The 27,161-nt window shown below is 47.8% G+C and overlaps 2 long non-coding RNA genes across 3 annotated transcripts; one reads left to right on the plus strand and one right to left on the minus strand.

The window, feature by feature from the left end:
• Positions 1-10,461: 10,461 nt before the first annotated feature.
• LOC111932376 (uncharacterized) lies at positions 10,462-11,415 on the minus strand. Its single transcript, XR_002866115.2, has 3 exons — positions 11,061-11,415; positions 10,839-10,949; positions 10,462-10,500 (listed from the first exon to the last, which is right to left on the minus strand). It is a non-coding gene; the product is annotated as an uncharacterized LOC111932376 (long non-coding RNA).
• Positions 11,416-22,490: 11,075 nt separating this feature from the next.
• LOC111932375 (uncharacterized) lies at positions 22,491-26,632 on the plus strand. Of its 2 annotated transcripts, none has more exons than XR_002866113.2 (3): positions 22,491-22,806; positions 25,908-25,991; positions 26,399-26,632. It is a non-coding gene; the product is annotated as an uncharacterized LOC111932375 (long non-coding RNA). The 2 variants fall into 2 exon arrangements; XR_002866114.2 differs by lacking the exon at positions 22,491-22,806 and adding an exon at positions 23,330-23,681.
• Positions 26,633-27,161: the final 529 nt, after the last annotated feature.

The following is a 27,161-nucleotide window of genomic DNA, read 5'->3' on the forward strand; positions in this document are numbered from 1 at the left end:
TGATCACCCACCAAAGGTCAGCAGCCTTTTAGACCAGACCCTTCCCTTTTATCCTCCGGTAGGAATCCAGCTGGAATCAATAGGAAAGCTTGGATTAAAGTTGAATTAAATGGAATTTTGATTGAGTCCTAAAGTGGGAAAAAAACCAACTAAACAAACCCGAAACTGAGATTTCTGAGCCCTCTGCTGCTCCTGGGGATAAATGGGTTTGGGAAGTGCTGGAAGGAGTTGGATTTATTTGGATGGGAAAGGTTCCATTGCAAGTTTTTCATTAAAAAAAATAAATTTTGAAAAACCAAAAATGTCCAAGTCCATTCTGTGAGAAAATTATGATGGCTAATAATAATAATAATGATAATAATGATAATGATAATAATTAATAATATTATATATTATATATTATATATTATATATTATATATTATATATTATATATTATATATTATATATTATACAATATAATATATAATATATATTATATTATATTATATAATATACAATATAATATATAATATATATTATATGATAATATATTATAGTATTAATTATATTACATATAATATTATAATATATATTGATTACATGATATAATTAGACTATATAAAATATTATATTAATATTACCATATTAATTATTAATTATTGAATAATATAATAATTATAATGTATTATTATATTGCATATACTATATTAAGTATATTATACCTATTATATTATAGAAATATATTATAGTAATATATGTAATAGTAAATAATATAAATAAATTATATAATAAATAAATAAATAATAAATAATATAAATAAAGACTAAATATTAAATCTCTCTCTTCAATAATATTTCTGTCCAAACCAGTCTTTTCTGGGAATTTCAGCCAGGAGAAAAAAGCAGTAAAAAAAGGAAAGTAAATTTAAAAAAAGCAAGTAAAAAATCAGAAAAAATCCCCTGTAAAAGGAGGAGAAGCTTGAATTTTTTCCTCAATTTCCTCGACAGGACTGAGAAGGTGTTCAGAGCTTTATTTACAGCAATAATATCACATCATAATATAAAATAACAGGGAATTTATCAAATTCCAGCCTTCACATGTTTATATCTCAGTGTTTAAAGCTGTAAAATTCAGAGATGGAAGAACAGGGATGAGGATGAAGTGAGGATGAGGATGAGGATGAGGATGAGGATGAGGATGAGGATGAGGATGAGGATGAGGATGAGGATGAGGATGAGGATGAGGATGAGGAAGAGGAATGTACCCTGGGATGGAGGGACAGAGTATCCTGTGTGCTGCTCTTCCAGGCTGAATGGAGAGAGGAGGACAAGAGGAAGGAGAAGGCAGGAAAAGGAAATCAAGGAAATCAGGAGAAGAAAAGAAAGGAAATAAATAAATTCATAAAAAGGAGCTGAGGGAAAAGTGAAACACTGAGAGACATGCAGTGAGTGTTGTCTAAAAGCTGAATTTTCCACTGATTCGTGCTGGATTCACCTCCTGGGCTGATCTGAGGGGAGAAATGTCCCTTTCCCAGCTTTTCAGAGCACAGGGAATATCCTTAGAGAGCAAATCCCTGGGGAAGAGGTGAGGTGGGGTGGCAGAGTGCTCTGGAGCTGTTTCTTTTGGAAAAAGAAGGAAATCGATGTTTAAAACTCAGCTCCTCATGGCCACACTCATGGAGTTCAAACCCAAGCAGTTTATTCGGATCTCCTGGTGTTTTCCAGGCTTTTGGGAGCAGCTTGGAGAGGGCTGGAAGTTGGGAAAGGGCTGTCCCAGGGCACCTCTGTGCTGCTGTGATGCTGATTTATGCTCTTGGATCAGAGTGAGGAGCTGGCAAAATCTGGCTCCGACCTGACCCTTCCCTCGGATCCCAAACAGGGAGAGGCAAACGAGCTCCTCCATCCCATCCCAAAGTTCAGCCTCGTGGACACTGACCTCCTCAGCCATGATTACGTAAAAAATTCCATGGAAAAACAATTTAAACCCTTCCAGGGAGAGCTGCTCCTTTCATATGGTGAGAATCGAGCTGAGGGAATGAGTCCTTCAATGGATGAATCCTTTAAACTTGGGATAAAACCCTGGAAGTGTTGGTGCTCTGATAAACCCTAGAATTCCTATAAAATAAACCCCAAAGGCAGCCTAAGGCTGTCGATAAGACAGAGCTTAGTGGAGCTGAGGGGAGAAGGGAAAAAAAGCCTGCATTAATTCCATCTGCTCTTTAATTATCCACAACAAATCCTAAATCCCAGGTTCTTCCCTCAGCTTCCGTCCCCTCCTGGACTGAGGGATGAACAGGACAAATGGTTTAATCCAGGATATTTTTAGGAGTTCTGTAGCTGTTTGAGGTCTTTTGGGATAAATTCTCCTGCCCAATGTCAGGATGGGGGCATTGAGGTTTTCCCAGTTTGAGGGTTCATATCCCATTCCAGCCATGCTGTAGGATGGTAATCCACAGGTTCCTGCCAGATCCTGAATTATTTGGGATCAAGCTTGCATGGAAAAGACAGTTAAAGTGTTTGGGAAGCACTTGGAGTCACCAAGGACTGTGGGATCTGTGGGAGATCCAAATTTGGGGTTTTTGCATCCACATCAAGGCACCAAATCCATCTGAATAAAAGGAATGAGCTTTTGGGGGAAAGAAGGGTGAAATTTGGTGTCTGTGGTTCATTTTGTGCTGGTGGGGGGCAGTGGGAGCCTGGTGAGGTCTGTAAAAAACCAGGAATGCTTGGTGGGAAGCGATCCCAGGTGTGAATTCCAGGAACTGGAGCCTCGGGTGCTCCCAACAGAGAGATTTGACTTTTCCTCCAAAACCAGAGGTGTGGAGCTGGATGCTCCTGGAAAAGCAGGGCATGGAGCAGCCTGGGGTTAAAGCTGGGTCATCCCAAGACCTTGGCAAGGCATCAGGTGTGGGATGTGATCCCTACACGGATTCTGGATCCAGCCACTTCACGGGGCTAAGCTCCCTCTCCACCCCCAGGTGACTCTCAGGGATCTGTTCGGGTTTCCAACCCAACTTTCCCAAGCCAAAATCCAGAGGGATTCCCACAACTCCAGGCTGCTCCAGAGCATTGCCCAGTGCTGACTCCATCCTAAACCTTGGGATTATGGATTTGTTCCCAAATTCTCCCACAAGCCCAACCCCAAAGCCATTCCCAGGATCCACAGAGGCCGCTGGAGTATTTTCTGGGATGCTGCATTTTCTGCACCACGTTTCATCTCCATGCTCCACAGAATTCCTTCATTTTCCCCATTTTTCCAGAACCATCTGTCCCTTTGCTTTTGGCTCTGCCTCTAATCACTCCCATTCCTAATGAGTGATTCCTGGATGCTAATTAGCATCCAGTCCCATCCATGGATATTTTTCCATTCATCCCTAAACCCCACAGGCCATTTCCCATTATTCCATGGAAGGATACCCCAGGAAGCAGATGCGGGGCGTGTGGTGTGAGATGCCAGCCTGAATTCCATGCAGGAACAGCTCAGGAATGATTTATATCCCCCTCCATTCCCAAACAACTTTGCTGACGGCATCCATTCATTTTCCAGCGCTGAATTCCGGGAGACAAAACATTCCAGGTGGATCCGACGGGATGTGCTTCACGTGCTGTGCCAAACACGTGTTAAAAACCCAACTACAAGACAATTTTCCAATGAATAAATTCCGTGGATGACTGGGAGTGCGGCAGGAAAACGCTGCCGCGGCGCGGAGCAGATGTCGGATGCTCGGGAAGAATCCCTGCAATCCCTGCTCCGTGGCGGGATGAATTTCCAGAAGGGTTTTGTGGATCCCAGCCCTCGGGGAGGAAGCAGAGCCGCTCTTCCCAGAGTTTATCTTGGTTGCAGAAATGTTTTGGAGCGAGCTGGGGTTGGATTTCCAGCCGGAGAGGCGCGGTGGTGGCACAGGGGTATTTATGGGGTGCAGCTGCCCCTCCCTCCCACAGAACCTTCACGAGTCTCCCACCATCGGATTTCCTTCTGGCTTTCCGAGGTCAGCTCGGAGAACAAAGGCAGGGAAGGATTTCTGAGGGTGGTTTGGGGGTTTTGTTGTGAAAACGTTACAATTTAACCTTTGCTCTCTGCATGACTCGTCCCCTCAGGGGGGATTGGGCGGATAATTATCATGGAATCATGGAATTGGGTTGGAAGTGACCCAAAGGATCATCCATCCTTCAGGAGTCCTGCACAGGACAACCCCAAAATCCCACCATGTGCCTGAGGGCATTGTCCAGGCCCTCCAAGGATATTCCTGGCCCTTAGGAAGGTGGGGGGAGATCCAGAGCTGCTGCAGATGGCACCAACCTCCCATCCCACTCCAATTCCTTCCCCTTGTCACTCATCACTCCCAACATCCACGTTTCTCCCTGTGATCCGCATCCAAAGCTCTTCCTGATATTTAAAGCAGCTTTTTCTCTACCTCCTCCTTGCTAATTCCCCATCTAATTTTAAACCTCATCCATAATGGGAGCTTTTCTCTGCTTCCTCCATGTGTCACCACGTTTTTCCTCAGCTTTTTCTTCCATTTGCCACCGGCTCCTATTTACATCTGTGTTTGGAAGAGACATGAAGCAAAACTTATGGCCAAACCCAAACTATTCTATAGAATCCGGAGATGCTTCCCAGCATGGAGAGCTGCCCGGGAAAGGAGCTTTAAATAAAATCCCAAAAAAGCAGAAGATGCATCCAACTGCTGCTCGAATCCATGAGCTGGGTGTTTTGGCAGGGCTGAAAGAGCTGACAGTCAGCAAGTCAGGAAAGGAATTAATTCTGGCTATTGAATTAGAAAAAAATATTAAAAAACAGGAGTGTATGAAAAGATTAAATTCAATATTTAATATTTTTTTTCGTGCTCTACCAAACAGAAGAGCTCTAGATCATGAACGCTGCGATTCAATAACATTCCTGAAGTTTAGGAAAACGAAGGGAGATGTTACACAACGATGTTGCAATGGGATCCCCACCCAAGGCTGGGGGAAGTGGGAGCCCATCCAACCCCCTGGGCTGCATTCCCTGCCCAGCCAGCTCCTTTTCCAGCAAATAAACGGAGTTCACTCAGCTTTGACCTTAACTCACTTTTTAATTTATTTTTTTTTTAATTTTTTTTTTTAATAGGAAGTCGTCGGAATGGTCCAACTGGCAGGTCAGCGAAACATCCCGCAGCTGGAGGCTGCCCTGACAGAATTATGGGTTGCAGATGTTGCCTGGGAGCTGCTGGGATTCTGAGCGGGGCCAGGAATCCCTGGGGTGGCTGTGGAGCTGCTTCCCCAGCCTTTGGGAAGAGGGGTTTGTTTTCCACTCCAAATGAACTTTTAACCATTTGGGGTTTGCTCTGTGTGCTGAAGACAAGTGACAGAAAGCAGGGAAAGGCGAAGATCCAGATCCTGCTCCCTCCCTTCTCAGGTGGAATTTCTTCATGGAAAGGATGAGCAGGGATTGGAACTGCCCAGGGAGGTTTGGAGTCCCCATCCCTGGAGGCGTCCAAGGAACCACTGGACGTGGCGCTGGTGACAAGGTGGGGATCGGGAACAGCTTGGACTCGATGACCTTGGAGGGCTTTTCCAGCCTCTGCCATCCTGGGATTCTTCATGCACACATGGGAAGTCCAATGGAAACGTGGCTTCAGGGCTTGGACATCCCCCCACCTCAGAACCTGGTGTCAACACAAGTCAATGGCCACCAGGGGCTGGAGAAAGCCAAAACCTGAAAATTATTTCATTTACTGGGATTATCATAATTAACAACATTCCAGGTGTAATGGACAATGCAAAATACTGACTTTGGGTGAAATAACCCTGAGATCAGGCAACAGAAAGTACAGAGATCCTTAAATCAGCTCCAGGAAACTGCTGGAGGTCCAGCCTTTGAGCCAAGCCTAGTTAAACTGAGCTCTGTAGGTTTTTCACTCCACATTTATTCTCTGGAGAGAAGAGGTGCTCTTATCTCCATGGCCTTGTCCACAATTCCATAGGGAAAATGTTATATTTGAACTTTTTCTTTTTCTTCTGTTCCTTCTCCTTCTCCTTCTCCTTCTCCTTCTCCTTCTCCTTCTCCTTCTCCTTCTCCTTCTCCTTCTCCTTCTCCTAATTTTGGTATTTTTTATGTACAAATTCCATCTATTATTCTGCCCATTTTTTCCCCTGCAGTCAGATTTGACTCCTGGAGATGAATTTGTTGTTGAGAAAGCCTCTGAGCACCTCCATGGACAAACTCCCACAGATGCATTCGCTTCTCTTACACCTCCTGATCACTCCTCAGTTTTTATTGTGGCCCTTTTACCCAATTTAATTTGTAAAATGTGAGGATTCATTAATAATTTTTATCTCTTTAGAGCTGGTGATAAACACAGGGAGCTCAGCCTGAGGATGGGAAGGTCAAGAGGGGATGAAGATCCTCCTGCAGGGACACGGTGGAGCTGAGTTCCCTGGATCTGTTCAGCCTGGCAGGAGCCCAGGATCGCTGGGAATGGCTCTGGATATTTTTCCAGGCTGTGTTCCATGCTCAGCTGTCGGTCTGTGAGGATTTGGGGACCATCCTGTGTCCCGTGTGCCCCTGGGATGGGGCTGTGGGGCCAGGATGGCTGCGTGGCCCGAGGAACTGGGTCTCCCAGGAATCCTTTTTTCCAGGCTGTCCGAGAGCTCCACGGCACTAAACTCCTTTTCATTTCCCTCCAACCTCCCTCCCCAGACCTCACATCGCTTCTCCCCCGCCAAGCAGCCAGGAGAAGACCCAAAGTTTACATTTTTCAAGAGAGCACTAAAATCAACGATTTCCTGTGCTCTCCTTACCCAGAGAGCCGGGCCAGGGAGTCAGGGAGATTTAGGGATAGGAACTCCTGTTCCCCCTTTCCTGGGCTGGAATCTGGGATAATGAGGAGTTCACACTTCACCACAGCTGGGGGAAGGTGTCAGATCCCTCTTCCACAGCTGGGCTGGAGTCAGGGTGTGAGGGAACATTAAAGGCTGGGAAAGGAAAACAATAACAAACAGAGAAGGGGAGAAAAGCCACGTTGTAAAAAAAAAAAAAATAATAATAAAGGGTGGGAATAAAAAAGAAAAGAGATGAGTGGGTGTGAAAGCTCCGAGTTGTGTTTAGGGGATGCTGATGATTGTCCCAAATAATTCCCCTCTTCCATCGGGGTTTTTAGAGGCTGTGCACTCCAGGGAGGGGTTTCCCTCAGCTTCTTTTGGAATCCAAACCCTCAGAACCAGCCGGCTCAGAGGTGTGTGAATGAAGAACACAGAAAAATGGGATTAATTTTTTCTGGAGATGTGGAGAAGCTGCTCTGGGCACCCTCTGCCAGAGCCTCCCCACCCTCCCAGCCAGGAATTCCCAATTCCCAATATCCCACCCATCCCTGCCCTCTGGCACTGGGAGCCATTCCCTGGCTCCTGTCCCTCCATCCCTTGTCCCCAGTCCCTCTCCAGCTCTCCTGGAGCCCCTTCAGGCCCTGGAAAGGCTCTGAGCTCTCCCTGGATCCTTCCCTTCTCCAGGGGAACATTCCCAGCTCTCCCTGGATCCTTCCCTTCTCCAGGGGAACATTCCCAGCTCTCCCTGGATCCTTCCCTTCTCCAGGGGAACATTCCCAGCTCTCCCTGGATCCTTCCCTTCTCCAGGGGAACATTCCCAGCTCTCCCTGGATCCTTCCCTTCTCCAGGGGAACATTCCCAGCTCTCCCAGCCTGGCTCCAGAGGGGCTCCAGCTCTGTGGCTCCTCTGGATTCATTCCAGCAGCTCCAGGTCCTTCCTGGAGGTGCTGGGATCCCTGAGCTGGGGCAGCTCTGCAGGTGGGGTCTCAGCTGAGGGGGCAGAGCAGCAGAATCTCCCCTTTCCTGCTGCCCACACCAGGATCAGCCCAGGATTTGGGGGATTCTGGGTGCCAGAGGACACAGCTGGGACGTGTCCAGCTCCTGTGACAGAAGGTGGGATGAATGGAGGGAATGAGCAGGAATTCCCCCACCTGGAGCCAGGACAGGCCCTGCCTGGAGAGCACGGAAAGAGGAGGGAAGGTGCAGCAGCACTGGGGAGCGCAGCCTGGAGCAAAGAAAAACATTTATTAAGAAATATTATAACTGTAAATGACCCAGACACAGAGGAGGGATTTTTTTTTAATTTTTTTTTTCTTTTTTTTTTTTTTTTTTGCTTGTTTTCCTTTAAGTTCTCTCCAGCTGGCCCGGAGACCCCTGGCAGCAGCTGGAAACCGAAGAGGTTTGGAGCCGGGGAAGAACATGAGCCCCAGACTGTTTGATTGCTCAAACATTTCTGAAAGATTAGCTTTGTCAAAGCAAGCACCAGGGAGGATAAATCACGTGGCTGGAGCTCAGCTCTGTCCAGACTCCAGAGGGGTGAGGAGATGGCAACGAGCTGGAGCTGCAATATCACACGGGAGAGCTTCCCACGTAGACCAGGAATAAAATCCAGGCAGGCACTTGCCCCATCCAAAAAAAAAAAACCTGGCTCAAGGCGTCACAGAGATGAGCCAGATGTTCCTCTGGTTCAAAAGGACATTAAACCACTATTTTTACCCTAAAAATAAAAGACAGCAGCTTAGAGGAGCCATCCATTTTGTCAGTGCTGTTTGCAGAACCCAGGGGTTAAAGTTAAGAAGAGAGAAAAAAAGAACAAAACAAGTTTGATGGTGATCTTGAGTCCATCTGACTGTGCTGCTTGCTGCTCTCGTTTATTTTTAAATCCTGAGCTTGGAGCAGGGTGAAGGAAAGTCCTTGGAGCTGCTGCTTGTGCCCAGAGCCTGCTGGAGGGTCAGGTCCCTGTGTCCTGCTCCAGAGGGCCAGGGCTGGATTTGACACATCCTGAGGGATCCATGAGGGATTCCCTGCTCCATTCCAGGCTGGTTGAGCATTACAAACAACCACAGAATATCCTGAGCTGGAAAAAACCCACAGGATCATAAATCCAACCCCTGGCCCTGCACAGACACCCCAACAATCCCACCCTGGGCATCCCTGGAGCTCCAGCAGCCTTGGGTATGTCACCATTCCCTGGGGAGCCTGGGCAGCGCCCAGCACCCTCTGGGGCAAAAATCTTTCCCTAAACTCAGGCCTAAACCCCTCCTGGCACAGCTGGCAAACTTCTCCTCAAGTGAAAATCCATCACAAACTGCTTTGGATGAGCACCAGAAGGAAAGCCCCCACCAAGGGGGTTTAGGATCCATCCCAAGCATCCATTCACCTTTCCCAGCACATTCCAAGCCCTCTGTTGTTGTTTTTGATGCACTTCAGTCTAATTAAGCCAAGTTTAAATATAGCACAGCTCTTCCTTTGCTCCTCCAGCCCCAGCCTGGGAGGTTTTTTTTCCAGGGCCACATGTAAGAACGATCTGCTTTGCCTCACTTTTATTTATAGCTGCTGTTTGCTACTGGCTGCTTCTCAACCCCAGCAGAACCAGGAATTACCCTTAGGAAAGGGAAGAAAACACAGGCAGGGTGGGTTTAACCCCGATGTTTCCCCAGCCAGCAGGGTCAGAGGCAGAGGATGGATCCTGGCACGGGCACTGAGCATAATCTGGGACACCACACACTTATTTTCCAGCTCATTTTCTTCCCACACCTCATCAGAGGTGAAAATTCTTCTCATTTCTCTCATTTTTCTATTTTTTTAAATTTTCTTTGCTTATTTGTTCTGTTTTTCCCAAGTCAGGAGCACTGATACACAGAAATGAGTTCATGAGGTTTGACCAGGAGTAAAGGAACACCAGGCTTTGCACAAATGACTTTGAAAAGATCTTTGCCCACCTTTATTTAAAACCAGTTTCTGTCTAAAGAGGATCTGCTACCTTTGGAGGAAAGACCAGTGATCCCAGGTGCAGAGGGGAAATAAGATTATTTTTTGCACTGAAATGATCATTATTTTGGGCTTGCCATGGAAGCAGAGATGTGATTTGCCCAAATTCTGTGTCTTTGGGAATCTTGTGGTGAGGGCGTTCACAGGGGGGTTCAAGACATGAATTCATTGCTGTTCTATTGATCTGCTCAATAAAAAAAACCCCACAAATTATTTGTTTTCATCCTACAGCTGTGGCCAGATGTTATGCAGAGAGGAAGAGGAAGAGGAAGAAGCTCTTCCTCCCCCAGCCAGAAGTTTCATTCCATATCCCATGGGATATCCAGGGGTTCTTTCCCTCACAGTCACTCAAAATCATCCCCTGAACAGCCCCATGTGTTTGATCCTATGGAGTGACCCCCAAAAAAACCCCAAATTCCAACTGGGACTTAATTATCTGGGTAATTACGTTAATAACTGGGTTATATTACCTCATGTCCCAGCTTAGATAGAGAGAATTCCAGCAGAAAATGAAGTTAAATAGGTTAAGGGTGCAGCTTTTCCTGGGATGGGATGTTGGGAAAAGCTGCCTCATGGGAAGCAGGACATGCAGGAAAGGGAAGGGCAGGATTTGGGTGGGAAAACATGAATTAAACATGGAAGGATTCTTGGTGCAGTCCCACGAAGGTGGAAGAGTTGAACTTGATCCTTGTGGGATCCAATTCCAAATCAGGATATTGCAGGATGCTGTGAATCAAAGAGCAAAATACAGAAGACACATCCTGAGGGATGGGATTAATTTTTATTTTATTTTTATTTTTATTTTTATTTAAATTTAAATTTAAATTTAAATTTAAATTTTTATATTGATAATGATAATGATGATAATGATAATGATGATAATGATAATAATAATAATAACAATAATAACAATAATAACATTAACAACAACAACAACAACAACAACAACAACAACAACAACAACAACAATAATAATAATAATAATAATAATAATAATAATAATAATAATAATAATTTATTCTGCTCCAAAGACTTTCCACTTAGAAAGTGAGTGATTATCCCACCTTCTGGAAGTGTGGGGCAGCCTTTCCTTGGGAAACACAGAATTATCCGTGTCCTGTATCCCAGCATTGAGAGGCAGCTCAGCCAAAAAATCCTTTCTGGTGTTTAAGATGCTGAAAAAAAATCAACATTTCCCTTTGTGTTCAGCCAAAAACCTGCCAGAATTAACTCAAAGGCAACATCTGTCATTTTAAGCAGAGAATGATTTCGGCCCCGGTGCTGACCTGAATAAGCAGAGCCCAGATCTGTATTTGGGACAGGAGTTTTTTCAGGCTGGGATTCGGAGCTGACCCCCGGGAGAAGCTCCAGTTAATTCCGAGGGCTCCTCCCGGCCCTGCTCTCACGTCATTCCCACAGATCTTTTCATCGAGGATGAAAGGAGAGCAAAATTCTCTGTGTTTGCAGAGATGTTGGAAATGAGAGGTGCCACAGCTGCTGCAGAGACCTACATTCCTCCAGGCTGGGCACAGGGAGAAAAGCCTGGATCCACGGGCAGGAATTATGGAATATCCTCCTGAGATCCATCCTCACATCATTCCTGAAATCCAGCTGAGGGATCTCCTGGGGAAAACAGCACCAAAACCCCCCAAAATCCCCCCTGAGCTGCCCTGGCCCAGCCTGAGGCCGTTCCCTCTCCTCCTGTCCCTGTTCCCTGCCAGCAGAGCCCGACCCCCCCGCCTGTCCCCTCCTGCCAGGGAATTCCAGAGAGGGAAAAGATCCCTTGGGATCCTCCTTTGCTCCAGCCTCAGCCCCTTCCCAGCTCCCTCAGGAATTCTCCAGCCCCTTCCCAGCTCCCTCAGGAATTCTCCAGCCCCTTCCCAGCTCCCTCAGGAATTCTCCAGCCCCTTCCCAGCTCCCTCAGGAATTCTCCAGACCCTTCCCAGCTCCCTCAGGAATTCTCCAGCCCCTTTCCCATCTCCATTCCTTTCCCTGGCCATGCTCCAGCCTCTCAGTGTCTCTCTTGTCTTGTCTTATTTCCATATGGGAAAATCCTGTGAAGCACTGCTCTTTACAAGGTACTTTACTGCTTCTGGGAATTAAATCCCAATTATTTTAGCTGCTCTTATCTGTCCCTCTTAGTGCTTGGCAAATCCCAGCCCAGTCCCGTGGCATTGGCAGGGAGAAAACAAAGATGCTTTAATGATGATCCAGCCCAGTGTGGGGCAGGGAGCAACAGAGAGCTGCAGGAATTGTTATTATTTGTGTTTGGAAGGTTGGGAAATAGTTGGAAGTATCCAAATATGAGGAATTCACGACTGGGATTTGCCTCTTTGGCTGGCAGAACCTCTCCCAAGTATTCCAGCCTTGCTGTGATTCACCCTGGAGGAAATGATGGATTTCAGCTCACCCTGCGCATTTTCCTTGATCCTTTTTGGATCATTTGGACAAACCATTATTCCCTATTCTTTGTTTTGGCCGGGATGAGAAAAAACAAAACAAAACAAAACAGGTGATGGAATCATTTCCCCTTATCTCCAAGCTATCCCAGCAAAAACTCTGCCCAACTGTCTTGGGAATGACTTAGTGCATCCAGTTATTGTGCTCAGGGAGGCTGTGGGTGGCTATTTCAGTACATCCAGGGATATTTTTTTCCCCTATAATTCTCCTTTTCAAACATTTTACAAGCGCTCCAGAGCAGGGAGGTTCCCAGCCTCCCACTGGTTTTGCAAGAGCCCAGCCAGAGCCAGAGGATTTCTATTTGCAGGGGCTCCAATAATACTTGATTTGAAGGAGTACGAGGCTGCCTCGTTTTCCCGGAGATGAGAAAAACTGGCAGAGAAAAGGGGAATAATGGGAAAGGTGGGAAGAGCTCGCTGGTGTTGTACAGGCAGGCAAAAGTGTTCAGAGCTGTCAGAAAATCACTGCCTGACCCTTATCTTCAACCCCAGGGAGGGAGGAAAGTGTCACCTGGGGCATCAGGAGAGGGAAAACTCTTTTTTGATGATTCCTGCCTCCCTTTCCCATGAATTTCTGAAGGCTTGGAGCGTTCTCCCTGCAAAGCAGCTCATGGCATTTCCCAGTGACACCCGTGATGGGCATTGTTTGTGGCTGTGATGGGGAGAAAATTGGGAAAACGAGAGACTGGGATTTCCCCCTGGAGCAGCTGCTTGTTCTCTTCTTAGTTCCATTTAAAATCTCCTTTGGGGGCTGCCATCCCCTTTATTTTTCATTCCTTTCTCTGTAATTCTCTCCACGCTCCTCCCAGCTGATTTGTGCCAGCCCATGTTCCAAACCCTTTTGCTCAGGCACTTCCCAAGCTTTGCAGTTTTATCCCTCAGCTTTTTGCCCCTTTTCAAACAGTTCCTCTGTGCATCCCTTTCCTGTCACCTGAAGCTTTCCCACCCCACTGAAAAGTCCCACGAGAATTCCTGCCTTCCTTGCTGGGCTTTAAGCTCCGAGTTTAAATTATTTTTCCACAATAACGGCCTAATCCTTTCTCTTATCAGCAGGGCAGATTAATTTTCCCAAGCATGGTTGGTACCTTGTCTTCTCCCTAATTAGACAGAGACAAATTTTGCTCCCGGATGAGCACAGGCTTGGAATTAACAGCAGGAAAAGCCCCAAAGTAAAGCCCTGCCTTGGAGAGCATCCTCCTCCTATCCCAGCTGGCTCAGCCAAGGCAAACACGGAGCATATTGTGTGTCAACTCTAAATATACTCATCCCTCCAGCTGGGATTTAGGGACACTTCCCAAACATTCTCGGATAACAACGGGATGTGTCAGCTGGAGCGAGTCGCTGTCAGAGCCTCCCTTCAGCCCAGGGCCAACCTGCTTGGCCAGGGATGTTTCCAGGGCAGGAGGAGCAGAAAGAACTTCCCAAATAATTCCAGGAGCACAGGAGCTGCCACATTTCAGCTGCAAAGTTGGATTGGGAGTTTAGTCATGAGCTGAAGGTGTTGTTTGATCCAGTTGTCCTCACACTTTTCCCATGAATTCACCTTAATTGCTCTTATTTTCATTAACAGCTTAATGATCATAATCGTTATTCAGTTCCTGCCCCAAGGGATGGCACCAGCAGGGATAAACTTTGTGCCAACACAGCCCCAGGAAAAGCACTTTGGAAAAGCAAACCCCTTGTATTTCCCTGGGATAATATCCTAACACATAAAAGCATAAGCACGGGACTCTCACTCCAGGAATTAATTCCTTTAAATCCTCATTCACCTGAAAGCCCAGACCAGCCCCTCCAGACTTCTTCTGTTTTACCCAGCCCAGACCAGAATTTCATTTAATTTTTAAATCCTGCCTTTGGATGAGACCAGAAACAATTCCAAAGACTCTGGGAAATATTTCCCAGTGTCTTCCTGGAGAAAGCCTGAGGCACCCCAAGGCCAAATTCCCTCCTGCTTTATCGCTGTGTGCAGTGGTCCCAGCTCAGGCAGCTGCCTCAGAAAGTCCTCGGCCTAAATTTGTGCTCCCTGCTCCCCACGGGATCTGGTTTGGATCACAGGGATGATTCCAGGTCCTGGAAGAGTGAGTTCACCTGTTGGGAAAGGCTTTGGATTCCCTGGATCATCAGTGACCGCTCTGTGTTGAGCATCCTACAAATACCCCCACTAATTAACATCCCAATTAACACCCTCCTTATTCTTAATGAGCACTCAAGACCAATAAATCCATTTATCTCTTCTTTCTTTCCCACTTAAAATGGCCCTGTGGATGTGGATCACGCCCCAGTACACACAGAGCATCACAAACCCCGCAACCAGCAGTGTGGAGAAATTAATATCTTAATCTCATAAAGATTTTTAAATATTAACTTAAGCTGCTGAGGATGGATTATGGATTCAGAAACCAATCACCGTTTCCCCCTAAATAACTGTTAAAATAAGGAGAAATGTGTCTGGTGTGTGGGGGAATCAACGTTCCTCTGCTAAAAGGCCTGACTGCCATGGGAATATTTCTGGGCTCCTGACACCTCATTAAGTTATTTAACAACATTCCAATTTATTGTCCTGTTCAGTGACCACAAAAATTCCTAAAATTAAGCAGAGAAAGAGAAAAATAAAAATAGCCACTTATCATCCTCCCTACAGGAAAGGACACACCAAGGAAATGTGAAATATGGGATAACAGAGGGTTGCAACACAGAGCAAATTCCAAATCTGTCTGTGAATTCCACAGGGAATAAATATGTAATTGTATCAGTGTTAGTGGGCACAGAAAGTCTGCTATGGCCTGGTCTGGCTGCTTCATATTCTGTCTCCAGAGAATCTCCAGTCCCAGGAGCATCTCCGTGGCCTCCTCAGGACTGACTGCAGCAGCTTCTCTGTGCCAGGGCCTCCCCACCCTCCCAGCCAGGGAACAATTCCCAATTCCCAATATCCCATCCATCCCTGCCCTCTGGCACTGGGAGCCATTCCCTGGCTCCTGTCCCTCCATCCCTTGTCCCCAGTCCCTCTCCAGCTCTCCTGGAGCCCCTTCAGGCCCTGCAAGGGGCTCGGAGCTCTCCCTGGATCCTTCCCTTCTCCAGGGGAACATTCCCAGCTCTCCCTGGATCCTTCCCTTCTCCAGGGGAACATTCCCAGCTCTGCCTGCATCCTTCCCTTCTCCAGGGGAACATTCCCAGCTCTCCCAGCCTGGCTCCAGAGGGGCTCCAGCTCTGTGGCTCCTCTGGATTCATTCCAGCAGCTCCAGGTCCTTCCTGGAGGTGCTGGGATCCCTGAGCTGGGGCAGCTCTGCAGGTGGGGTCTCAGCTGAGGGGGCAGAGCAGCAGAATCTCCCCTTTCCTGCTGCCCACACCAGGATCAGCCCAGGCCACTGGGAGTTCTGGGTCCCACATGGTCGGGGCATTTCCAGGTTTTCCAAAATCAACACCTCCAGGTGCTTCTCCTCAGGGCTGCTCTCCAACCCTTCTCCACCCAGCCTGGATTTGTGCTGGCATTCCCTGATCCCTGTGCAGGACAAGCACTGGGCCTTGCTGAACCTCAGGAACTCCGCGTGGATCCACCTCTCCACGTCCCTCTGGATTTCAGGAGCTGCCCCTTCACTTCCCTACGTGAGATTACAACCAGCTCTATCCACCCACCAAATTCCTATTCCTTATTCTCTTTCATCACCCAGAAATGGGTTTAAAGCTGAATGAAACATTCCAAATTAAATATTTTCTCTGCCAGCAGGAGAAAGTGGCGACGTGACTCGGTCCCCACAGCAGAGCAGGACAAAACCCATTAGTCCTCGATTGCTGCGCAGGTAATAAAAGAGTTTTATAAGGAAAGGTTTGTGCAGGGCAAAGCCAAATTATTGCTGAGCAGCCTTGGAGCCCTGTAAGGCTCTCTCTTAAAACAAACCATTAACATATGCATGATTAGGCTGCCTCAATTGTTATGCCACAAGCAAAAATCCCGTCTTGGAATATCTAAACAGCCTTTTAATTCCAGGGAGCTGGCGCAGGGGGGGAAAAATGCGTTAGCATTAAAGGAATGTGTTTTTTTTTTTTTAATCACATCTAAAAATAACATTTATGTAACCACCTACCCTGGCATTTCACATCAGCAAATGTCCAGAACCGCCTCGCTCAGCTGTATTAAAATATGCAAACACCACGGGGTTTTAGCAGATTTCGGTTTCCTGAAAAAGAACTGCAGAACTCCCAACTTTGCAGGCAAGAGGGAAGTCAGAGTGGTGTCTACTCCAGTTAAAATAAATCATGTACAACGTGTTCTTCAGCAGGTCAGTGACAGCCAGGGCCTGGATAATTCAGTCGTGGAATCATGGAATGGTTTGGGCTGGAAGGGACCTTTGCTGAAAGGTGTTGCTTGTTAGGATCTACAGATTGCCTGGGGAAGCTGGGGCTGCCCCTGGATCCCTGGAAGTGCCCAAGGCCAGGCTGGATGGGGCTGGAGCAGCCTGGGACAGTGGGAGTGTCCCTGTCCATGGAATGGGATGATCTCTAAAAAAAACAAACATGGATTTTTGGATCCATGAGGAAGACTTTGGAGCAGGTGGTGAATGAAGAGCAGATTCCATTCCAGCTCTGTAGGACAATGCAGCTGCTTTTTTTGACTTCTTGTTCCAGCCCCAGTTCTTCTGTTCCAGCTAAGAAAGTGCAGGATGTTCTCTGGGCACATCTCTGAGATGCAGGAAAGCTGAAATGGGAATTCGGTGGTGTTGGATAAATACCCAGAAACCCATGCCCATAAAAGAATTTGTCAAACCTGCCCTTTGTAAAATGAGGGTTTGAAAAGAGGAGGTTTGATTTGAACACTGGGAAGGAATTCCTGGCTGGGAAGGTGCTGAGACCTTGGCACAGATTCCCAGAGGAGCTGTGGCTGCCCCTGGACCCCTGGAAGTGCCTGAGGCCAGGCTGGAGCAGCCTGGGACAGTGGAAGATGTCCCTGCCCTCGGCAGGGGTGGATTGGGATGAGCTTTAAGTCCCTTCCAATCCAACCCATTCCATGATGTTGAGATTTATCCAAGGATAAGGAGCAGCACAAGGCAATGCTTTGCTTGAAGCCCTTTCTGGTGCAACCCTGCTGCCTCCAAGGAGCATTTCTGAGCTCTCCCCGTTCTCTGCTGACTTCCTACAAATCATTTGTTACTGAGATTGATATTGCAGTTATGTAAACATCCATTATTTATCTGCTCTGGCCCTTTGAACCGGATGAGTGCTCCTGGATTTCCATGATTCCGTGTCTAAATTAATCATGGAGCATAAAATCAGTCACCATTTATGCAACATGAAAAGGAAAAAAGAAAGATGTAAAAATAGCTCTCGTGGTGTCGAGATTTCATGCCGTGTTCCCTGGGCAGGAACTATTCAAGCATCCTGCTTTTTCCTGCAGGCCTGTGAAATATTGATGGCTTTTTATTGAAAGGGAAAAAAAAAAACCTCTCTGAAAATTATCTGTCTCTTCCAGAGAGAGTTGTTCCCTGATCCAGTCACTGACTCCCTCACCACGGGGAGCACGGCACAATCCCATCCATGGGCAGCTTCCCATCCTCTGGCAGATCCATGTCCTGCATCCCACAGCAGGTTGGCACTGGGATCTCCTCCTGGGCACAGCCAGGAGCCTCTGACACCTTTCTGGGAATGTTTGCACAGACCTGACAACAGAATCCCACAGGGAAGTGTGATGTGGGGAGCTCCAGGGGGGATCTGACAGCCTCCTCCAGGACAGGGTGGAGGTGGCACATCCCTGCTGGATTTTAGCAGGAATTATTGCTTCTCCAAACCCAAATGGGCCTTTCCACCCCCGAGGAGGGAATGGAGTTGGTTGGGGACTGGGATTCGGCTCTGGGCACTTCATGGAATCTTGGAATGGTTTGGGTTGGAAAAATCCTTAAAGTTCATCTCATTCCATCTCTTTTGCCACAGGTAGGGACAGCTTCTGCTATCCCAGACTGCTCCAGCCTGGCCTGGGACACTTCCAGAGATCCAGGGGCAGCCACAGCTGCTCTGGGAATTCCATTCCAGCCCCTCACCTCCCGCCCAGCCAGGAATTCCCAGTTCCCAATATCCCACCCAGCCCTGCCCTCTGGCACTGGGAGCCATTCCCTGGCTCCTGGCCCTCCATCCCTTGTCCCCAGTCCCTCTCCAGCTCTCCTGGAGCCCCTTCAGGCCCTGCAAGGGGCTCGGAGCTCTCCCTGGATCCTTCCCTTCTCCAGGGGAACATTCCCAGCTCTCCCTGGATCCTTCCCTTCTCCAGGGGAACATTCCCAGCTCTCCCTGGATCCTTCCCTTCTCCAGGGGAACATTCCCAGCTCTCCCTGGATCCTTCCCTTCTCCAGGGGAACATTCCCAGCTCTCCCTGGATCCTTCCCTTCTCCAGGGGAACATTCCCAGCTCTCCCTGGATCCTTCCCTTCTCCAGGCACCATCCACAATTCCATGCGCTGCTCTGGTCCAGCATCAGGATTTGGGAGACCCCATGGGAAGAAGGCAGGGAGGGGTAAGAAGATGAGACCTTTGGAACAATTCTATCACTGTGCTGATTTTTCAGCACTTTGGGGACCCATCCCTTCATTTAATGCTGTGTGAGCAGCAGAATTAAGCAAGAGACCACTGAGAAGCCCATATTAACAATATCATTGAAATAAATGGGCACAAAAGGCTTCTTTTAGGGATCAAAACCTCCGATGAGTGACCAGATGAGATGTTTTGTTTTGATTGGTGATGTTCCTCTAAGCTTCAGCAGCTGCTTCACGGCATGATTTGAGCCTGGATCCCACCAGAAGCCAAAGCCACCCGCCAGCCTCCTCACACCCCTGTAAGTGAAGGAACAGCCACTCCTGTGGGAATATCCTGGCGATATCCTGCAATATCCCAGCTCAATCCAGCTAATAATAACTGGCCTTGCTTCCCCTCCAGCAAGAGTGGCTGGAAGAAGGAACCTCTCCAAGCTTTAAATAACCTCCTGGATTCCCCCCTCCGGACCTGTGCTCCAGCTGGGAGCAGCTTTCCTGTTTGTTTGTTTGTTCCTTTTTCCTTGCCATGATTGCAGAGAGGAAGGAATCTGGTTCCTACCTCCCTGAACACCTCGGGCTTGGAGAGCAATTACTCAGCACTGCAGGCTCTGGTGGAGAATTAAAGGTCAGGGCACTTTTACTGGGGGTTTTTTATTCTGGGCTTGCACGAGGTCACAGCTGATGATAAGCACATGTTCAATTCCACGTTTCCAAAGCTGTTCACAGTCCTGAAAGTGGCTGTGAAAATCCAAGGAGAGCATTTTTAACCCTCTCTTTTCTCCTGCTTTTAGGGAGGAAGAAGCCTTTGGAGCCAAATTCCAGTGAGGCAGAGGGAGGGTGCTGGTGGGACCTCTTCATCAGGGGCTGTGCTTTTGGGTTTTTAGCAAAACCTCCCCCAAGCTGCCTCTCTCCTGGAGATGTTGGTTCCTTCAGGCTCTGGGGGATTTAATGTGCTCCAAAACTGTTTCTGAAAAGCAGCTCTGACCTTGGCTTGGTCTGGAATTACAGACACTGGAGCCTCCAGCTGGAAGGATGGTTTGGAGGAAAACTCCAGGCACCGATTATCCCTGGGACATTCCCATCCTGAGCATCCTGGGGCATTCCCTGCCTGGAGCAGGATCCCACCTGTCCTCATCCCACCATGCCCAAGGTCAGACGAGGTTTTCCCATCCACCACACATCAGGATCTTCCTGGAGGTGGAATTCCTGGCTCCGTGGAGCTGGAAATGAGCTGCTGGAGGAGGGCTGGCAGGGGGCTGGGGCAGCTTCTGCCTCTCCTGACCATGGAATGCTGCACTTCCAGCGCTGATGGATGACCCAGCCTGGTGGAACCCCAGCCTGAGCTCAGCCAGATGTGAGATTAATTTATTGCACCTGTCCAAACAGAAAATATTCCTATTTTTGTGGGTTCCAGCTTGATGGAGAGTGCCATGCTCAGGTGACCTTGGCCCAGCCTGGTGGGTCTGTCCCTCCTGGGGGTGAGGGGACACCAAGCATCACTCGGTTTCATCCAAAGATGAAACAAGGCAGAAAATCCAGCTCCTTGGAGCAGGAGGCTGAGCTGGGATGTGCAGGGGGGAAAAAAAAAATCCAAGCTCTGCTTCAGCTGCACGAGGAGCAGCAGCAGAACAGTTTGTGTTTTAATTAATAAGGCAATAATTTGGCGTGGAGCATCGTAATGCGGCTGATTCCACACTGCAGCATCGCATCCTGCGGCGGGAGAGCAGCAGGGAAAGCTTCCAGCAGCACAGCCCAGGGCAGGAGAGATCTGCAGCCACCAGCAAGAGCTGGGCCAAAGCTGAGACTTCAAATTCCCAGCGAGTTCAGTGGGATTTTTGCCTGATTAAAGCTTGAGCCGCAGTCCAGGAATTTCTGTCTCTGCCGCAATCCAGCCAGGCTTTGCGCAGGGGCTTGGGAGCAATCTGTTCCCCTTGATGGAGGCTTTTCTTGGAGAGAATTCAAGTTTATTCCATTAGAAAGGAGTTTAGTCTTCCCTTTTTATGGTGGTGGGAAAGAAAAACCACTGGGTAGTCCCTGAGCTGGGACAGCTCAGATTTCCCTTGGTTTTAACCTCCTCTCTCTCCTGAAGGGAAAAGTTGCTGAAGGGCTTTAGACTTGAGAGAGGACTTTAGACTTGAGAAGGGACTTCAGACTTGAGAAAAGAACCAGAAATTGTTGTTCCTTATAATGAGGGCCAAAGGATCTTGGGGAAGTGAAATAGGATCATAATTAGGTGGGCACCTTCCTTTTGCCGGGTCAAGAAATTGGATAATTCAGCTGGAATTACAAAGGGAAGAGCAATTGGAGGAAGATGAACTTCTGACCTTGTAATTACAAATCAGAGCTCTGCAGAAGGTGGGTGGCATCCTGCCCAAAATGACACGACAAAAATAAAAATTAGAAGGGCTGAAAGCCACTGAATGAGGTCTGAAATAGCTCAGTCTAGAGGAATTACGAAAAAAAAAAACAAAACAAGGAAGAATTTCACTTGGGGAGATAGGGAGAATCATAAGGAAAAGTGAAAAAGGGAAACAAAATCTTGGTGATATCTGAGGGGATTTTTCCTGAGATGCTGCAGGCAGTGCCACATCCACACGTTTTTTGGGCACTTTCGGGGATGGAGACTCCCTGTGCCAAAGCCCAGCCACCCTTCCAGCAGAGAAATTCTTCCTGGCTTCAAGGAAAATGTGGGAATGAGAGGAAAATGACAACAGACATGATGTCCTAACATTGTCTGCTTGCTGGTTTGGGTGCTCTGCTGGATGGTGGGGACAGGGCTGGTTCTTTTGGGTGGATTTTGGGGGTGCAGACACCTCCAAGTTCCCCTCATCGCTGGGGGCATCCCACCCTGTCCCACCAGCTGCTTTTCCAGCAGGAAAACCAAAAGCTGGAAGGAAAAAAACCGTCTCAGCCCCCAGAGTGAAGGCCCTGCCTTTGTCACCAGCTCTCCTTGCACAAAGCTCACTTTATTTTCTCCTCAGCATTCAGGTCCCTGTCTAAAGAAAACACAGAAAACATTCAGAGACTTTTTTTATTTTTTTTATTTTTTTCCTTCTGCTTTGTTTATCAGCAAGATTAAGATTCCTGGCTGTGGAAGAAAGGAATATCTCCATTTATTTGTTTCGGGGCATGTGGAGCGCATTTGTTTCCTAGGATGCAAATTCATTGTTCCTGCTCTGAATGAAAGCCCCAGTGCCAAGAGCTGCTGTCGGATTGGGATCTCTTGGCATCGTTTTTGCTGCAGCTCCATGCACAGAGCAGGGATTTGAGTCCTCCCAATATTCTGCCACTGGAAAATCTTTCCCAGTTTAATTCTTAAACTTTCTTTCTGATGATTTCCCCTTTCCTAAAGTCCCCTAAAGGGTGGGATTTTGGGATGTGGGTCACACCACCAGCTGCCTGCACCACCAAAAAATTGGGCGTTCAGATACGATCGGCCGCACTTCCTAACTCCATCTTTTATTTATTTCTCTCCCTCATGATTTTTTTATAAACGGGTTTTACACACACACACACACAGATCCCAAAGTGGCAGCTCCCAGTGCCACCAGGAAAAGCTACAGTGTGAAATTCCTTGGGATGAACCCCCCTGGGGCTCCCTGTTTGTCCCCAGCCCGGCTCAGGGGCTGCCACCTCCCATTATCTGCAGCAGGGGATGGCACGTTGTGACATGGCTGTGCCTGACTTGCCATGTCACCTTGGCAGATAATGACTTGGAAATTTGTGCTAATAATTGTTTTGACTGTTCCCCTGGAATGAGTGGGTTTGGTTTGGTTGGGTTTTTTTTTTTTTCCTGTTGGTTTTTTGTTGTTTTTCTTTTTTTCCCCCCTCAGCAGAATGTCTTGCACTTAAAGTGATTTTATTAGGGAATTGTTGTTTTTTTTACACAGAAAATACAGTTGTGCCAGCTGGAGGTTGGGAGCTGGGATTGACATCCCTGCAGCCGCTTGGGATGGTTCTCCAGGGAAGATTCCATACAGATTCCAACTCCTTGTAACCAAATCCTGCTGCCCCAGACATCGTCACCTTCCTCAGGACCACAATTGATGCCTTCACCGCTGAGTAAAGGAATTTTATCATAAATATCCATGGGAGGATCCATGTCAGGAGAGGAACAACAGAGCTGGGAAAGGGGCTGGAGCCCCAGGAATAGCTGAGGGAGCTGGGAGGGGCTGGAGAATTCCTGAGGGAGCTGGGAAGGGGCTGGAGAATTCCTGAGGGAGCTGGGAAAGGGCTGAGGCTGGAGCAAAGGAGGATCCAGAAGCGAAAAGCTCTGCAGCAGAGCCCTCCCCAAACTCCCCTCACATTTTTTTCCCCTCACGTTTTCTCCCAGATTTTGATTTTCCCCTCACGGCAAAGGAGACCCTGAGGGGCTGGAGCGTGGCCAGGGAAGGGAACGGAGCTGGGAAGGATCTGGAGAATTCCTGAGGGAGCTGGGAAGGGGCTGGGGAATTCCTGAGGGAGCTGGGAAGGATCTGGAGAATTCCTGAGGGAGCTGGGAAGGATCTGGAGAATTCCTGAGGGAGCTGGGAAAGGGCTGGAGAATTCCTGAGGGAGCTGGGAAGGATCTGGAGAATTCCTGAGGGAGCTGGGAAAGGGCTGGAGAATTCCTGAGGGAGCTGGGAAGGGGCTGGAGAATTCCTGAGGGAGCTGGGAAGGGGCTGGAGAATTCCTGAGGGAGCTGGGAAGGGGCTGAGGCTGGAGCAAAGGAGGATCCCGAGGGATCTTTTCCCTCTCTGGAATTCCCTGGCAGGAGGGGACAGGCGGGGGGGTCGGGCTCTGCTGGCAGGGAACAGGGACAGGAGGAGAGGGAACGGCCTCAGGCTGGGCCAGGGCAGCTCAGGGGGGATTTGGGAACAATTCCTTCAGGAAAAGGTTGTCCAACACTGGCACAGCAGCCCAGGCCAGGGGAGTCTCAGCTATATCGAGCAAGAAATGTCAGTTTTTAGTCAGAACCTTTGGATGTGTTTTTTGCAGTGCCCTCAATCTGGGCTCAGAGTTTGGGCCTGAGAACCCTCCCTGTCCTCCTGCAGTTCTGCTCCTTAGGGAGCAGATTTAGGATTTAGGGGATTTTCCAGGCATCCAAAACACCTCATGTGGGCAATCCTCATCCTGAAAATCAGCAAATCTGGGATTACCTCACACTTTGGCCAGGCTTTCCCAGCAGGAAAAGACAGGATCTTTCCCCAGGCCTACAAAAAGGTCCCTCCCTTACAGAATCATAGAATCCTTTAGGATGGAAAAGGCCTTCAAGATTTGGGTTTGGTAAAGAATTATTAAAAAAACACACAAAAAAAAAATAAAAAAAGGAAAAAATTGAATTACTTGGAAAAATTACAGCAAGACAAGCAAGGTAAACGGTTTGGTTTCCTCCCTAGGCAAAATCCAGCAGGAATTTCTGGCCACAGAAATATGCACAGCAGCACCTAAATATCTGGAGGTTCCCCTTCTCTGGAGAAAACACTCCAGAGCTTCATGGTCATGTTTTCTGGAAAAATCTATCCTCTCTTCCCCCAAAAAACACAGTTTATGGTAAAGAAATAAATTAATTTAGCAGCATTAAAGCCTGTTTCAATTTGACTTGTGAATTTAGTTCTGTGTAGACGTTTATATTATTAAATAGGGTGCAAAGCCTTAATTAAATAAACTCTAGCTCTTGCTGCAGGATTTTATCAGGGAAACCCAAACAATCCCTTCTGACATCATTTAACTTCTCCCTTTTTCTTTCCCTTTTCCTTGTCAAAATATTCATCCCAACTGGCATGTTCTCCCTAAGTATTTAGATTTTTGCAGACATTTTTACAACCTATTTGCATTTTTGTGGAAAAACTCTCCCATCTGTTTATTTCCCTCTTGCAACTGGCTGGGATGACTGGAATTGGAGAGATCAGGGAAGAGCTGGCTGTGCCGGGAAAGAGCCTGGAGTGACTTTCCCTGGGCTCAGTCCTGGTGTTTCCTCCTCAGAGATATTTTTCTTATCTGCTTGGAGATCCTGCCCCTGAAAACAAATTATCCAAGACATCCCTATTCCAGCAGGTAAAATTTGGGAAATTCCTTGCAAAACTCCAAACGAAAGCCTCGCTGACAAAGGCGCTGTCGGAATCTGAGCTGCAGATGCAGCCTGAGGTGAACAGTACATTTTGCAGAAATATCGTGAATATTTTCATATCATATGGGCTGCTCTGACAAGCAGAAAGACTGTTTTCCCTTTTAAATGAAATAATAAATAAAATAAGAAAAGCAGGGCTGCAGGAGGATGGGTTTAGGTGGGATATTGGGGAAGAATTCCCAGCTTGGAGGGTGAGGAGGCCCTGGAATAGGATTCCCAGAGAAGCTGTGGCTGCCCCTGGATCCCTGGGAGCATCCAAAGCCAGGTGGGAGCATCCTGGGATAGTGCAAGGTGTCCATGCCCATGGTTTGGTATGAACTGGATGAGCTTTAGGATCCCTTCTCACCCAAACCAGTTTGGGATTCTCTGGTCCGGCATCCCAGTCCCTGCCTGAGGCTGGTTCAGGCTCTGTGCCCATTGCTGGTTCCTTCAAGATAAATTCCATCAGGTTATTCCCACCTTTTTCTGTAATTTATTTAGTGGCAAGCAGGGGGAATTCAGCCCCTGGAAGTGCAGCTGGTTTTTTATTTTATGCATAAATTCCAGGCTATTTAAAATCCATGTGGATGTGGCACTTGGGGACGCAAGCTTAGTGGTGGGGAGAAAGTTGGACTTGATAATCTTGGAGGTCTTTTCCAATCTAAACAATTCCCCAATTCTAAATTCCTTCTCTGGGCAGCTCCTGGCGAATGAAGCATTGCTGGAATTGCTGGGAGTGTTTCACAGCCAGCACTTGGAATTCGCTGTTGGAGGGTGGATCATGCTGAGAACAGGGAAATTCTACATTAATTAATGCAATAATATCAAAAATAAATAGTGTGAGGTTTGTACACACAGCAGATGCTGAAAGTGGGGTCCCTCCCAATCCCGATTTTTCCCAGCATCAGGTTCCAGTGGGATGGGCTGGGCTGGACAAGCAGAGCCCCTGGGGAACCCAAACTTCCTCCTCCCTGCCCTGAGCCCTCAGTACAATTGTGACTCAATAACCTTTTCCTGAAACCACTTTATACTCAACTTTTATTTTTTTCCTCTGGCATTGTTCTTTCTTTCCCAGGGGAAATCTCCAAGCCCTTATTGCTCCTCAGGAGGTCACTGGGAATGATGTTATCACTCCATGGGGTCCCAGCACTGGCTGCAGGTGAGCACAGCACATCTGGATCTGCATCCAGACCCCTCATGGGGCAGAGAAAAAGAAAAGCACCAAAAAGCCACTTGCCAGAGCTAATCCGGGGGGGTGGAAATGGTAAAAGAAAGTTTTTACAAGGGCATGGAGTGGCAGGGCAAGGGGGGTGGATTCACACTGGCAGGGCAGGGTTAGATTTGTGATTAGGAAGGAATTCCTGGCTGTGAGGGAAGGGAAGCCCTGGCACAGAGAAGCTGTGGCTGCTCCTGGATCCCTGAAGTGTCCAAGGCCAGGTTGGAGCTACCTGGGATAGTGGAAGGTGTCCCTACCCATGGCATGGAGTGAAATGAGATGAGCTTTAGGGTCCATTCCAACCCAAACCAGTCTGGAATTCCATGATTTCTCTTCCCTGGGCTTTGCAGAGTTCCTTGGACAAACAGAATCACTGTGGTGCGGTCCAGACCTGCTGCTGGCTGGGGAGAAGATTTTACAGTCACAGAACCTTAAAATCCTTTAGGTTGTAAAGGACCTTTAAGGTCATCATGTCCAGTTGCTCAGATGTTATTTACAGATCTGTTTTCTTCACCTCAGTTTCTCCAGTGCAAAGAAAAGCTGATGTTTATTCATTACAACTTTAAATAAATCCAGCAGTGCTACAGCGTGTTCCCAGTTATCTTTTCAGGAGGTTATTCCTATATCCATGGGTTCTCCCCTACCATTCCAGACAGCAGCATCCACAGAATGGAAAGTGCTGTTGGCCCATCCCAAATTAATTTTTTGGGAATTCACAGGGAACCATTGTTTCCCACCTCTGTCTCATGGAGAGCCTGGCTGAATTCCCCAGGAACATCTCAGCCCTCAGCAATTTGCACCCAGCCTGGGTTCCATTTTAAATATTGGAGATTTTGATTCTCCACGAGGTTTTGAGCACCCCCAGTCCAGGGGGTTGTGCTGGAAAAGGCACCTTACGGCTCAGGAGATTCCTGGGATCACTCTGGGAAGTGCCAGGCTCTGTCCTCAGCGCCACCCTGAGCTGTGCTGCAGAGGGGACAGCTCTGCAGCCTGTGTTCCCTCTCCATGTGATGTCCCATGCCCAGGAAGCTCCTGGGATCCGTGGGGAATGATCCAGCCGTCTGTGATGCTGTTTCCATAGATCCAGGCTTTGCTTGGAGCTGGACACAGGGA

The sequence above is a fragment of the Cyanistes caeruleus genome, chromosome 7, assembly GCF_971803275.1.
Source record: "Cyanistes caeruleus chromosome 7, bCyaCae1.hap1.1, whole genome shotgun sequence".
Classification (NCBI taxonomy): Eukaryota; Metazoa; Chordata; class Aves; order Passeriformes; family Paridae; genus Cyanistes; species Cyanistes caeruleus.